The 15,126-nt window shown below is 43.3% G+C and overlaps 1 protein-coding gene across 2 annotated transcripts in view; it reads right to left on the bottom strand.

Moving 5' to 3' along the window:
• The window catches only part of LOC126428191 (angiotensin-converting enzyme-like), a 214,686-nt gene extending 200,128 nt beyond the window's left edge, over positions 1-14,558 (bottom strand). The window contains exon 1 of one of the 2 annotated variants that reach the window (XM_050090107.1): positions 14,477-14,558. The gene's annotated coding sequence lies outside the window, so the exon portion shown is untranslated. The remainder of the gene's footprint in view (positions 1-14,476) is intronic. The other variant, XM_050090108.1, reaches the window with a different exon arrangement.
• Between the last annotated feature and the right edge of the window lie 568 nt (positions 14,559-15,126).

Raw genomic sequence — 15,126 nt, 5'->3', positions numbered from 1 at the left:
AAATTTTATACAAATGGCATGATCCGTAACTGGGTGCAGTTTAATCACACACATAAGGTTCAAAATGGTTCAAATTGCTCTCAGTACTATGGGACTTAACTTCTGAGGTCATCAGTCCCCTAGAACTTAGAACTACTTAAACCTAACTAACCTAAGGACATCACACACATCCATGCCCGAAGCAGGATTCGAACCTGCGACCGTAGCGGTCACGCGGTTCCAAACTGTAACGCCTAGAACCGCTCGGCCACTCCGGCCGGCACACACATAAGGAATAAACAAATATTTCACTACTTGGAATGTGATGTGTCGATACTTCAAGAATCATAACACTTTTCCTTAAGTTACGTGGCCCTTTATAGACTTTCGCTCGATTTCTAGACGCTTCACCGCTTCCTGTTTGTATGGCCATCTAACAAGACTGATCGCATATGAGAACGAAACGATCGAAATGAAGCAACGACCGCCTACAGTCATGCAACACACCTAACATACACGTAACATACATGTTACGATCTTAATTGAGCAAGGCTACTTACAAAACTCCCTGGGTCTACTCTTACGCATGATATTCCACGGAAACCTCTTCCTGTAGCTTCAGCCAAATTTTGATCAAGAAAGCGTAGCGCACCAGCTTCACTTCACGGTCACTGTGCTAACAGTACAGGTTCAAATCCCGCCTGTGTACTTTCTTCAATTTCATCGTGACTATAGTAAATAGTATGTACACTGAAGCGCCAAAGAAACTGGTACAGCCATGCGTATTCAAATACAGAGATACGTGAACGGGCAGAACACGGCGCTGAGGTGGGCAACACCTATATTAGACAACGAGTGTCTGGCGCAGTTGTTGGATCGGTTACTGCTGATCCAATGGCAGACTATCAAGACTTAAGTGAGACTGAACGTGGTGCTACAGTCGGCGTACGAGCAATGGGACACAGCATCTCCTATGTAGCGATGAAGTGGGAATCTTTCCGTACGATCATTTCACGTGTCAACCGTGAATATCCGGTAACACATCAAATCTCCGACATCGCTGCGGCCGGAAAAAGATCATGCAAGAACGGGATCGACAACTTCTCAAGAGAATCGTTCAACGTGACAGAAGTCCAGCCCTTCCGCAAACTGCTGCAGATTTCAGTGCTGGGCCATCAACAAGTGTCAGCGTGCGAACCATTCGACGAAACATCATCGATATGGGCTTTCGGAGCTGAAGGCCCACTTGTGAACCCTTGAACAATGCACGACACAAAGCTTATTAAATCTCACAATACCAAAGGAGGGCGGCAGGGGCTAATTCATACCAAGTATTGTAGTCCAGTCAGATATTTTATATTCTGAAGTTCTGAAAAAAATATCTTTAAGATAATTCTCATTTATTGCTAAGTCTCAATAGCACATTTTTTAAAAATTAGAATTCATATTTCAATCATTCTGGCTCATTTCAGAACTAAGTACATGTTTCGAGCACACTGTATGCAAGTAGTTGCGTGAGCAATCCAACTTACCTATTCAAAAAACAAATATCAGAGTACTGTACTTTGTGCTCTGATGGGTGTTTAGGAGTAGACAAGGAGGGTTGCTCAAAGAACTACTTACATCTGAAGATGATCCAGAATGATCGAAATGTGCAATCTAGTTAAAAATGAGCAACCAAGATGGAACAATATATGATAATAATGTTAAATAGCAGTACAGTTACTGAATCTGTACAGACGATTATGTCGGCTGCCGTGAAAATATTTATAGTTTTTAATGAAGTCTTACCATATTACATAACTGTTTCAAATTTTTCAGTTAAACTTGTTACAAAATTCTAAATCGTGGTAGCAGATGTGACTTCTCACAATAAATGCGCTATTCAATATTTCCAGGTTCAAACCCCTACTTACACATCAGTATTTCGTTTGAAAGTATGTTGTGAGTTAAAATTTACAGTAATTAACTAAAGGTGCATGTTATAAATTTTTGTGGTCGAGGTAAAGTATTCACCCGAACCCAATATTGGAAGTACAAATTATTGAAAGTGCTCTGAGATCACCTAGAGTGATCTAAACGATGTATTCAGGTTCTGTACCACACTTACACGTATTTACAATTTCTAAAATTTTTTGTGAGCTTCGAGGCGTGAAAATATCCTGTACAATTTGCAGTTTCATCACGCAGGGACTCAGGTTTCCTGAGCGTTTATAAATCATTAAAAAACTTTAGCAGAGCGGCAGCTGAGTTGCGCGTGCTTACCACTGATTCGCCAGACAACTGGGCCGCCATGGCCGTTTCGCTGTCTGGCTACTTGCCGCCCTGTGGCCGAGTCTGGGCGGCTGTCACTCTAGGCGACCACAAGCCGCCGAGGTGACAACGCAAAGCGCGAGGTGACGACGAAGTCGGAGCAGTTGCGGAACTGGCTAATGTGTCAGTTTTAAGGCGATCTCGACGGTTGCGGCTATCTCAGAAGACATCAACTTGGCAAGTTCTGCGAAAGGATTTTGGCCTGCATCCATACAAAGTTGTACAGAATCCAAACGATCACAGATGGCGTCGTGATATCGCTGATTGGCCCGTACAGCAGTCGAAAACTGATCCTCCTTTCAGCGGAAGATCATCTTCTAAGAGGAAGCACATTTTTGTCTTAGCGGCTTTGCCAATACTCAAAATTGCCGGTACTGGACCTATAGGAACCCACAACTGGTCCATGAGGTACCGCAGAATTCAGTAGAATTCATTGCGTAGTGCGGTTTAGGGTGTGGCTGCGTCAATGGACCTCATTTCTTCCGACATGGTGAGGTAAGAACCGCCACACTACAGATACACGTTGCATTTCTGTGCTCAGAACTTCAGACCGCAGATAATGAAACCATATGGTTCTAGCGCAATGGCGCTACAGCCGAAGTTACACTCGATTGTCTGAGGGAGAAGTTTGGCCACCAAGATCATCTCGAGACGTGGATCTGTGAACAGGCGGCCACTGTCGTCTGATTTAACACCCACGGACTTTTTTTTCGGGTTACATCAAAGCCACAAATTTTGAAACATTTGGAGGTGAACACTCGTCAGGTAATTGGAGACATAAAGCCATTAGTGTTACACAGAGTGATCAGCAATAGGAGCCATCGTGTGCTCCAGTCTGCTCAAAGCCATCTTGGACATTCGAATGGTATTTTGTTAAGAACTTAACTAAGCTTCAAAATAAAGCACACTTTGATAAGTTGAGTGGTTTTATTCCGAAGTTCAAAAACTATCACACTTAACGAAAGATACTATATGAGTCAACATTAATTACATAATTTTGCTTTTTTTTTTACTTTTTTCATGGTGGGCGTAAAGTATCTCCCCTCCCTTTTCCTTCCCGTAGATAATACACGCTACTGAAAATGCGTTGGTATTGCTACAGTTTAAGAATCCGCGGAAATAGGCATGCCTGAAAGTCTGATGGACAGTGACTGCACCTGCCAATTGCGTAACGTGTGGAAGCGCATCATCTCCACGACTTGCACTAACTGAAGGAGACAGAACAGCGGTAAGCCAGAGGACACCTCTGTTCTGCAATTCCTCCACGGAGGGCGCTGCCATCTCGACCTTAACGCATGCGCGGAGTACGCCAGCGCGCTACTAAACTGCGGGATGTCTTCTTTAGTCTTCGATGTCTCACCTGAAAATGAGTGGCAGGTGCTCAGTCGAAACATCGTACAGCGTAGCTAACGACGACTGACAGCAAACACGAACCTTCAGTTCACCGATAAATTGTAACACACACAAATGAAAAATGAATTACGTAAATTTGTTTTCTGCGAGGTGGCAATTAAAATTTTATACTACTCCTAGTAGTTGTACGAAAAGCAGAAATCAGACAGATTCATTCGAAAGATCCTAAAGTAATGAAATCAAGCCCTCTGGTTACAATTGTGTACATTAACTTTAATGTGTCTTAGCTGCAACAGAAGTATTTTTTCCCAATAGAAACCTGAGCTACATATTTGTTAATGTTTAACCTCTTCATCATGTGCAACTGCTGCCAACTGTTGGGCATCACTATGAAAACATCAGCAAGTAAATGTACCAGTGATCAGCAGCCCGTGACAAACCACAATATACGGATGTGGTTGGTCTGTTATATCCCACTGCATTATTGACTATTGTTATTTTGCTTGATAATTATTGAATGATCAAATGGCTCTGAGCACTATGGGACTTAACATCTGAGGTCATCAGTCCCCTAGAACTTAGAACTACTTAAATCTAACTAACCTAAGGACATCACGCACATCCATGCCCGAGGCAGGATTCGAACCTGTGACTGTAGCGGTCGCGCGGTTCCAGGCTGAAGCGCCTAAAACCGCTGGTCCACAGCGGCCGACCTTGAATGATCATTTAACTATTTATTACAATAGAGAATATTTCGTAATTAGTTATTTTAGTCCATAAAACGAAAACAAATGTAGAAAAAAAAGGTTCAAATGGCTCTGAGCACTATGCGACTCAACTTCTGAGGTCATCAGTCGCCTAGAACTTAGAACTAATTAAACCTAATAACCTAAGGACATCACACACATCCATGCCCGAGGCAGGATTCGAACCTGCGACCGTAGCGGTCCAAATGTAGAAAGTATGTTTTGATAATGAGTACACATTTTTGTATAAATCTTGCATTTAAAATCGTTAAAACGTCACCTAAGAGCATTACCACATAAACTTTCCGTCCTCCAGAAAAAATTCGGGTCTGAAAGGGCTAATAAACATTTCCAAGAATGATTTTCAGTATTAAGTATATTCAGCTTTACCAGGTTGATGGAAGATTCAGAGAGGATCCAAAGAAGAGAGACGCATGTCTTCATAATTTAGTTCAGTAAGCGCTAGAATGGGATCGAAATTCAAATTGAAAGGATATCAGTGATAACATTCGCTGACGACATTGCTATCTTCAATGAAACTGAACAGAATTACAGGGTCTGTTGAACGGAATGAGCAGTCTAAAGAGTACAGACTATGAACTGAGAGTAAATCGAAAAAAGACTAAAATAATAATGAGAAGCAGCAGAAATGATAATACGGCGAAAGTAAACAACAGATCACGAAGTATGCGAAGATAAGGAGTTTTGTTACCATAGCAGCAAGATAACTAGTGACAAACGGAGTAAGGAGGCAGGCCAGCACTACCGGCATCGAACATAGGCCTTCATTTGAGGAACGAATTTCTGAGAATTTTATGGTAGTGAAACATGGAATGTGGGAAAAGCGGAACAGGAGAGAATCGAAGCATTTGAGATGTGATGCAACAGAGGTATGTTACAAATTAGGTGGAGTGATAAGGTAAGGAATGAGGAGGTTTTGCGCAAAATCGGCGAATATGGAAAACACTGACAGGAAGAAGGGACATCTGTCATGGTATTAGCGAATAACTTCCGTGGTATTAGAGCGCGCTGTAGAGCGTAAAAATAGTAGAGGAAGACAGAGATTGGAATACATCCAGCAAATAATTGAAGATACAGGTTGCAAGTGCTGCATCAGTTTGGCACGGAAAAGGAATTCGTGGTGGGCCGCAACAAATCAGCCAGAAGACTGATGAATCAAGAAAACAAAAAACACTAAAAAAATAATAGTTTTAAGAAGTGCGCTAGATCGTTACGGATGATCGGCAGTCTGCAATGGCAGGCGCCACAAGAGAGGCTCTGTGCACCACGGAGAGGTTTACTGCTGAAGAACAGAGAGCGTACGTTCCAACAAGTGTCCCTGCACACACTTCTCGCCAGATGACTACGATGGGAAAACCAGACAAGTTTGACAGGACAGCTGGTCTTCCTACGCACCATTAGCCACTGTACCAGAAGTACCCTAATGTGCCCTGCGGAGTATACGTATAAATGTAGATGCAGATGTAGACGTCAGTCACAAAATGGCGGCGGCCGCCTTCTCGCCTCCGTAACGGTTTTCGCTTTCCTCGGCCAACTTTCACCTCCTCCAGTCTCAGTCTTTACCCCAGGCCCTAGTTCAGGACCCAGGCTTCGCCCAGTTCCTTCCGATACGTTGCAGCATCTGTTTCTCCAAGGATGTTTTCGGCGCGTAGGCAAGGAACGACGCGCCCATCTCTCCGGATGCAGAACATACTTCAGGATATTGTGCACGCGTTCGTATTAGATAGCTGCCGTCTCAAGGTCCGCCCCGGTAGCTGAGTGGTCAGCGTGACAGACTGTCAATCCTAAGGGCCCGAGTTCGATTCCCGGCTGGGTCGGAGATTTTCTCCGCTCAGGGACTGGGTGTTGTGTTGTCCTAATCGTCATCATTTCATCCCCATCGACGCGCAGGTCGCCGGAGTGGCGTCAAATCGAAAGACCTGCACCAGGCGAACGGTCTACCCGACGGGAGGCCCTAGCCACACGACATTTCCATTTATTATACCGTCTCAAGAATGACCCGAACCGTAATCCCACTACCGCGATGGCAGTGGGTTTCTTCTGAAGGAATGGGCGAAAAATTCAGTTTGGCATTCGGGGTGAGATACATCTGCCCTGTTCAAGCGAACGACGTCTTTTTCAGTAATAAACGGTGTAGTCTCTAGCGCCCGGATAGTCTCCGTGAAATTCAACGAGGAGAGAGATGATCGCTATGAGGAGAAACCGCGATCTACTCGTATATTGAGTTTAATTCTCTTCAGTCTCAGTACTTGATCGGAAATGTACATCAGTTTCCTATGGATTTCGGTCTTTGATGGCAATCTTCAGATCTATGTCAGGGTACTTTTTTGTGTTCTGTGGACCTTTTTTAGGAACTGACGTTTAGGTATGTGTGATACCTAAGTACTATCTAGAAAAATATCCCGTTATGTCGTTTACATAGCATATTTGATAATATTTGTAATTTTTTCCATCATACAAAATCTCTGAAAATGGTCTTCACAGAGCGAAATAGCAACCAATATTGATGTACGTTTACGATCAAGAATTGAGATTGGATTAAAATACGCGAAATTGGTCAAAATTTTTAAAAATAAACTGTTCTATAAAAAAAATTAGACCTTTATCACTAACATGCAGAGCCATCAGCTCTGTATGATTAACAGGTTTCTCTGCCCAACAGTCTCGCATCGTAACGTTTTCGGACATACCACCAATTTATCTCTGGTTATACGATTTCCATCAAATAACTCGTCAGTTTAAGAACCAAGTAGCCTTTACAGGTAAAATAAATTACCACTTAACTTAGAATCAAGCACTTCATACGAACATGCATGTGAACTGATCATATAGTGAAATTTCAGGGCTTCGTTTGTTGGTAAGGTACGTGGACATTACAGTTCGTCTATGTCAAAAGAAATTCCTTGAAAGTGCCTCTGCTACGTAGATCCGTAACTGGCGAGATATATTCGAAAAGGTGTAATGATGAAGTAGTATTAGTGCTACATCTGAAGACGTTAATGTGTGAAAAAGAAAAATAGCTAAATAAAAACACGTTAAAATTTTTCGAGCATTGGGTAATACTCAAATTTATCCATTTGTAGGAAACGTGTGACATCTATGGTTAATTCAGTTGTTCTCAGACGTGTGTGTCTCTCTTGAGTGTCAACAAAATGACGACAAGAATCACTCCCGGCATCCGTTTTGCCCGCTAAACCGTATTTTTCGGTAATTCACTCAAATCTTCCTTACACGTTTGTTGTTGCCGTCTGGAGTTCGAACTCTACAGTGATCCCTCCACGCTGTTGCATCCTGCGCAAGTTTCTGTTCAACCTTTCGTTTCCCTCTAAAATTATTAACCCACCCCCATCTGCCACACTTCCCCTTACTATCCGACTGAGGGAAGAAGAAATATATGGTAAACAATGAATATTGGCATAGACTGATAGTAACTGAGGATTCTAATATTCGCAAATAAAGATCAGGAATTTCCGAAATAGATCCAAACTTGAACATTTCTGACGGTAGCGGATACTTAACGTTTTTAGTATATGTAGCTAAAATCTGATATATTCGTGATACAGTGTGTGTAAAACGGAGTTTTCACTATTGCAATGGTTTCCTGGTTACTGCACAGATACACCGAAAAGTTGGAGAGGAATTCCACCTTATTCAGGGGCAGTATGTACATTTTTGCTTTATTCATACTTGTTTCAGAACTTTATGTACTATTTTAATTGGTATGTGTTTGTCGGCAAAATTATTGTGACCTATAAAATTATGAATTTCCTTAGGGTATTATAAACCACAATAATTTTTCGAACGGTATAATAAACCGAAAACACACTGAAGATAGCACATGAGGTGCTGAAACATATATTTACATGTACAAGTCACTGTACGGTGCATGACAGAGAGTACACCGTGCCAACATTATGAGTTTTCTTTCCCATTCCGTTCGCAAACAGCGCAAAGGAAAAATGACTGAACAGGGTTCACAGTGCACTGCAATGGTGTATCGGAAGTTGAGACGAACAACTGGAAATGGGACACCTGTGGTAGATTTACATTCTGGCTAAAGCTCATGCGCGTCGCGCAAGGTTTTCATATTCTCTCGGTCCCTACACGCAAACTGTCGGTGCTAGACAAAAAATAGGTAAGATCCATTTTTTGTAGGAAATTCAGTATAGTTTAACTTTGTCCTGAAATAAGTTTTTGTCAGAGGCCACGATTTTCGAGACATTCAAGAAAAACGTACAAGAGCGACTTTGTAACGCGCCCACACGCACAGTCAGCCCCTTCCGGTCATTGCGTTTAGTATGTTGTCCATGGCACTCACTCCTACTAATGTACTTCACGAATTATTTCTCATTTTCGATCTCGTTTGGCCTCCGTTGACTGGGCTATTACGCTGCCGGCTTATTAGGCTATTTCGTTAACATTATTAATTTTAAATTTCCCCGTGAGGGTATTGAAGGAAAAAAGAATTCTGTAAACGTAATTCAAAGCCTAATTACGTTTAAAATTCGATCTACATTTAGCCCTTACAAGCGGAGGGCGATGGGTACAGAGGACGGGGGGGGGGGGGGGGGTGCGTCTGGAGGTCACTTTCGTTCGCTTGTCTTGAATAACTCAAATACCGCGTCCTCTAGCGGAAGTGTCCGCGTACAACAGTACAGAATTACTTTACTTCAGCAGGTGTTTCCACTTAATCAGCGGCCGCCTGTTCTGTGCACTGGTGAGGAGAGAGATGGCCGGTATGCACGTCGCGAATCGATTTCGTTAGCACAGTGGCACACACTATCACACTCGTTGACAAGGGGACCGTGCCTACTTCCCCTCACCGATTTGGTTCATATTGACGGGGTGTGTAAATAGGATAACGCAATATTCATCCGTTTTTGAGAAAGTCGAGTTTGAAAGTTTTAGATGTGTATGTGCTGTAACCTTTGGTAGGGATACGTCTGCTTACGGAATGATCGGTGGAGCGAGTCGGCGCTTAGTTTCGCATGCGCGGGGTCTCCTGATCGAATCTCGCTGCCGGTAGTTTACTTTTCATTCTCACTTAGTTATAACAACCGATTTATTCCAACCGTGAAAATTATAAATATCCAATTATTCATTTACTATTTTTCGAATATTTAACACGAAAAAAGGGGAAAATTTTTCTTAAAGAGACTGGAAATGAAAAAAGAATACACGAGAACTTTTCAGTCACAACACTGCAGTGATTTTACTTATGTTATTGTAGCTACATTTGTGACACGTACAATGTGTAGCCTATACAGCACATCTACCTCTAAAGCTATATCTCCATGACGACTCAGCAATTCCCAGCCAAGTGATTGGTAGTGCACTTAAATCTTTCTGTGCGAGCTCTGGTTTCTCTTATTTTATTATTATAATCATTCCTGCCTATTTAGGTGAGCGACAACTAAATATTTTCACACCCTCAATAGACAGTTAGTGATTGAAAAACGCCTATGTTTTAGTGATTGCCACTCCAATTTACGTTTCATGTTGGCGGCGTTCTCTCGCCTATTTGCGATAGGACAAAACGAGCAGTCCTCCGCCGATCCTGTCTGACGCGGGTCGCACACCGCACAGCAGTACTCCAGAAGAGGGGGACAAGCGTAGAGTAAGCAGTCTCTTTAGTAGGCCTCACGCATTTTCTCAGAGTTCTGCCAATAAATCTTCCTCATTGGTTCGCTTTACCCACAACACTATCTATGCAATCGTTCCAACTTAAGCACAGCACGAATCGAGATGATACTGATCGTAGAAATATGGAAAACAATTATCACGGCATACAGCAGATGTTTGTATATATTTCATCATGTCCACATTTTTTTCCATTGTGAATTGCAAAACAAGCTTGCTTTACATTCATAATGAGTTTCACCAAATTTCACGACCTACCACACATATCGAAGCATAGGACGGAATACTGGTGTGGACAAATCACAAAAAGAAGAATTGGCGGTAGCGAGATTCGATCCGAAGACCTCGCGCTTATGGAGCTCAGCGCTTAATCGCTCCGCTTCGGACACGTTGTACATTAGCGACTGTAGAGAGCATAGCGGTAAGCGAGAAATTGTCGAACTCGATTTTCTCGAAAACGTTTGACAGTTGCGTCTCCCTATTTACACACGTTCAATTCCTAGTCGTGCCCTACACACCTTGTCAATACGCATCAAAACAGTGAGGGGAAGTTCGCGCCGTCCGCTTCTGGGCTGTTCCCGGAGTTAACGCAACCTCCTCACAACACATCTGCATATGTGTGAGAACTGTCGTGTTAGTCTGTGTTTCCTGTGATATGTTTAAGTGATTCCATTTTACAGGCTTTTCGCTGTTGTGAAGATATTTTTTCCAGAAGAAAGGTAACTGCTATAACAGTTCGAAAAACTGTAATTACAGTACCACTCCGTATCGAGCCACCAGAGACCACGAGTCTCCTACACCACAACACTTGGAGAACGCCGTAAACCACACACACGCTTATGGCCGTGGTTACTTGTCCAGTCATACAGCAATATTTTCACAGCTCTCCGCTGGTTTTCAGTCGGGTATTTAGTAAAGCTTCACCAATATAAGGTAGGTGGCGCAATATAGTGCCGATTTTCTTGCACGAAAGCTGACGAACCTGTTGCGACTTACAAGTGAGCACTAAAAAGCGTATTAAAATCTGGCTGTGCAAAATCTACCGACGTCATTTCATCGCAAAGGGATCGGTGTTTTCAACTATATCGTGTATATTACTCTATTAATTCTCAAAACAGACCACTGATTACTTATTTGTCCAGATGTATATATCTCCACTACATTACGATTTCCGCGGTCATGGTTTCTCTGTTTTAGCATTATCTTTACCACTGGTCATAGTTACCCCAGGATTATAGATGCACTGTTTATTGAACAGTGTTCATGCTAATGACAGTGTGGAACTGAGCAATACATACATTAACCGTAGATATGTAAACGAATGCTCATTTGTGATTGTTAACTTGCCTACAACTAAGAAAAACCAGTGTAAGTCACGTATTGCGCAGATTGGAAGCTGTCGCGGTTTAGGCAGTGATTCAGGTACAACATATAATGTCAGACACCTCCAGAAACAGGGAATGAAGTTTGTTTGGCCGCAAGTGACGAAGTGACGGGTATTGACCTTTTTTTTTTTTATTTTTTTTTATTTTTTATTTTTTTTGCTGCCACTGTCCCGCACCGTACGAGGATCGGCAGGGTTAAGCATGGATTTGGTAGAGTTAATTTTAAGGAGCGGCCGGATGCCCTTCCTGCCGCCACCCCATACCCCACCGGGACGGAATTAGTGCACCCCGTCTGTCTGTGTATAGTGTATACCATGAAATAGTACGACCGTTTTCAAATGTCTGCGAGACGTGTAACTGAAGCGGTACGTGGGGACCATCCCGGTATTCACTTAGTGGGATGTGGGAAACCGCCTAAAAAACCACATCCAGGCCCTCGTCGTTAATCCGCTGGCCGGATTCAGTCCGGGGCCTGCGCGCCTACCGGAGTCCAGGAAGCAGCGCGTCAGCGCTCTCGGCTAACCCGGCGGCTCAAATTCGAGGTATTGTATTACACTAAATTTGGAGCCATGTGTGTGGCACTCCATCCTAGTACCTTTTGTTATAATTTTGATAATGGATCATACTATTTAAGTCGAGTACCATACTGGGATTTTTCCTTTTATGACGCTTAATAAAGCATTTGCGAAAGCTTTAGATCGATGTATTTCTTTCTGGGTGATCAAAGTTTCATTACTACGGTCGGAGGTTCGAATCCTGCCTCGGGCATGGATGTGTGTGATGTCCTTAGGTTGGTTAGGTTTAAGTAGTTCTAAGTCTAGGGGACCGATGACCTCCGATGTCCCATAGTGCTCAGAGGCATTTCAACCAAAGTTTCGTTGTGTTTTTGAAATACTGACCACAGATAGAATGGTAGCTGACAGTCGTGGATGTATAGGCCGGCCAATGTGTCCCCAAATCCATGCCAACTTTGACCACCTACAATTTCTGTAACTACTTCTTCATATTAGAAAATGTATTGTGCTAATTAGTGTGTAATTGTTTCATCCAAGACCCTATGGTCGCTAACAAATATTACAGAAGTTCAAAAACGGTCACGATAACCACGTTTAAATCTGGAAATCGGTCTCAATATTCATTTGACTGCTCAACATGTTACGTGGGATAGGATAGTGGACGAAGAAAATGATTTTATAGACGATAACGCGATTAATAGTTCAAGGTTGTAGTACTAGTGGCAGTGCGGGAAACAGCACACCTCAGAGAGTAGCTAACAGTTATTGTCGCTATGAACCTTCACCAGAAAACAAATCCAGTAGTGTTAGTATTTCTACAAAATTTTCAGAAGAACGTCTTGAACGTGTTTATGTCGATTATCATACACCTCCACGGAAAGTTGCAACCTACAGCTCGTTATTCCGTCTATAAAAAGCACAACGAGCATTAATATTTCCTTATGTGGAGAGAAAGAGACGCAATGAGCATCCATTTCGAGGAAACAAGGCAATGAGAGGACTGGAGTCAAAATATCGCACTCGCGGAAGCGTTCTCTCTTCCCGAGCATGGGGTCCTGGGTTCGATTCCCGGCGGGTTTAGGGATTTTCACCTACCCCGAGATGACTGGGTGTTGTGTCGTCTTCATCGGCATCATTCATCCCCGTTACGCTCGGAGGAAGGCAATGGCAAGCCACCTCCACTGGGTCCTTGCCTAGTACGGCGGTGCGGGTCTCCCGCATCTTTCCCCTACACTCTGTCAAGAAGCATGGGACTTCATTTGCAGTTTCATTTCCACCCCAATTTCATATGGCAAGGAATGAAGGAAAATGCGTGCATTACTGGCACCTGAAATTTTAGGGAAAGCAAAAAGCAGTAGGAATTGGCCACACAGTGTTTAAATGTTGTGCACCTTTCATAGCACGTCTCAAGAAAGAATAGAGAATGTGTCGTAGACACAGCGAGAGATGTACAGGAAGACCAAGATATTCGCCAGTCTGGGGCCCGTTTTGTCGAAGAAGTAAACTAGAAAACTGCAAGTTTCCAGATACAGCCACTGTGCATTTGGAACACTAATCAAGGTGGATTTAATTATGAACTACCTTCTGGTGACCCACTACCTAAAAAAAAGGAAAGATGAATAGTTACCTGAGTCGAGTCTGCACACAATACAACTCATAATCACACAACAACAGGTGTTCGACTTGCAATGAGTCGACACCTAACATAATTGATTCTATGATAAAATTGTATATTTGTCTTCAGGAAAGTAACTTTCAGAACGAAAACGAAAAATACTGTTGTAGACAACCTTCCACCAAACATACATATGGTGGGCAGCACAAGTGGATAAAATTTGAAACCACCATTTAGACTCCTTTTTCGTGAATTATGTTAATGAGAAAATCCCACATAACCAGAAGTATATATTACTTAGTGGTTTCTGGAGTGCCGATAAGGTCACAATAATAGTAAATTATTAATTTGCGAGTAAAAACGTCGAATGCACTATCATTCCACCAAAAAAAACGCAATACGTACAGCCTTCGGTTCTGTATTTCTTCTGGCAGCATAAGATGTATGCAAGAAAGATAACAGACTAAAAGGACTCTCTGCAGTGACTTCGACATTAAATTACGAGATGGAATTTTCATAATGAAAATGTATTCTGTTAGTGACAACCAGCTGTCTGCTCCAGAGTAGCAGCCCGTGCTTCAATATTTCTGGCAAGTGGCCGGATACAACCCTGCAGGACAGGTTGCTGAATTCAAGAATGTTATTCACGTGACATTTGATTTCGCAGCTCAGTAATACGATTACGAAGCTTGTCCAGATATTGCTTTCGCCAACTGTGCCTATTGTAACCCTACAAATTTTTCGTGCATTTTGTATACGAACCTTGTGTACATTTTCATATTCCGATAGTGGGGAAACTAAGTGACAGTGGCACGCAGAGCTTCTAAATACAATTGGAAGACTGAACTGGCGTTCGAGCCGGGAGCCTCCCCTCGCCAGAGACGCGAGTAGCACGGGGACGCCGCTTACCTGTGGGGGAGGCCGCGACTGCAGGCAGGCGGCTGGTGTGACGTCAGCTGGCGCGCGGTGCTCACTCGCGGACGTCGCGAAGACAACTGAGCGTGTGGGCCCGGCGGCGGCGGCGGCGGCGGCGGCGCCTGCAGAGGTGGGGGCGTCGGCTGCGCTCGCTCACACTTGTTATCGCCCACACTCACTCCGTGGAAACGCGGCCGCACCTCGCTAATCGCTGAGCACCTCAACTGACGTGGCGCCGGATACACCGTAATGGGCCCCCCTTGCCTGCCGTTCACGTTCGAGAGCCAAGAAAGCAACTAGTGACTGGTCGCCCGTAAAGTTCCCCTAAAAAGACTCCTAGGAACAGTAATTCACTGCAAATCCGGTGATTAGGTCTTACGTCGCCTACTTAACAGTGTCCAGCAAAGTCAATGGCAAAGACTGAACAATATAAACTATAAAAAGCTATTCCCACTTGACCCGAAAAAGAAAAACTTGTACAAACAGTTATACTTCCAGTTACTGATTACAGCGATGTTATCCCGCAAGGCCTTTCTCAGGAACGTTCACGGCGCCTGAACTCGTTTCGAATGCCTGTGAACGTTATATCTGTGATGTTCAACCCTTTGATCACATTTCACCATCATACGCACAGCTATCGTGCG

Source organism: Schistocerca serialis, chromosome 12, assembly GCF_023864345.2.
Source record: "Schistocerca serialis cubense isolate TAMUIC-IGC-003099 chromosome 12, iqSchSeri2.2, whole genome shotgun sequence".
In the NCBI taxonomy this organism is placed as follows: domain Eukaryota; kingdom Metazoa; phylum Arthropoda; class Insecta; order Orthoptera; family Acrididae; genus Schistocerca; species Schistocerca serialis.
The sequence above is the reverse complement of the archived record's forward strand: the minus strand, read 5'-3'. Positions and strand labels throughout refer to the sequence as shown.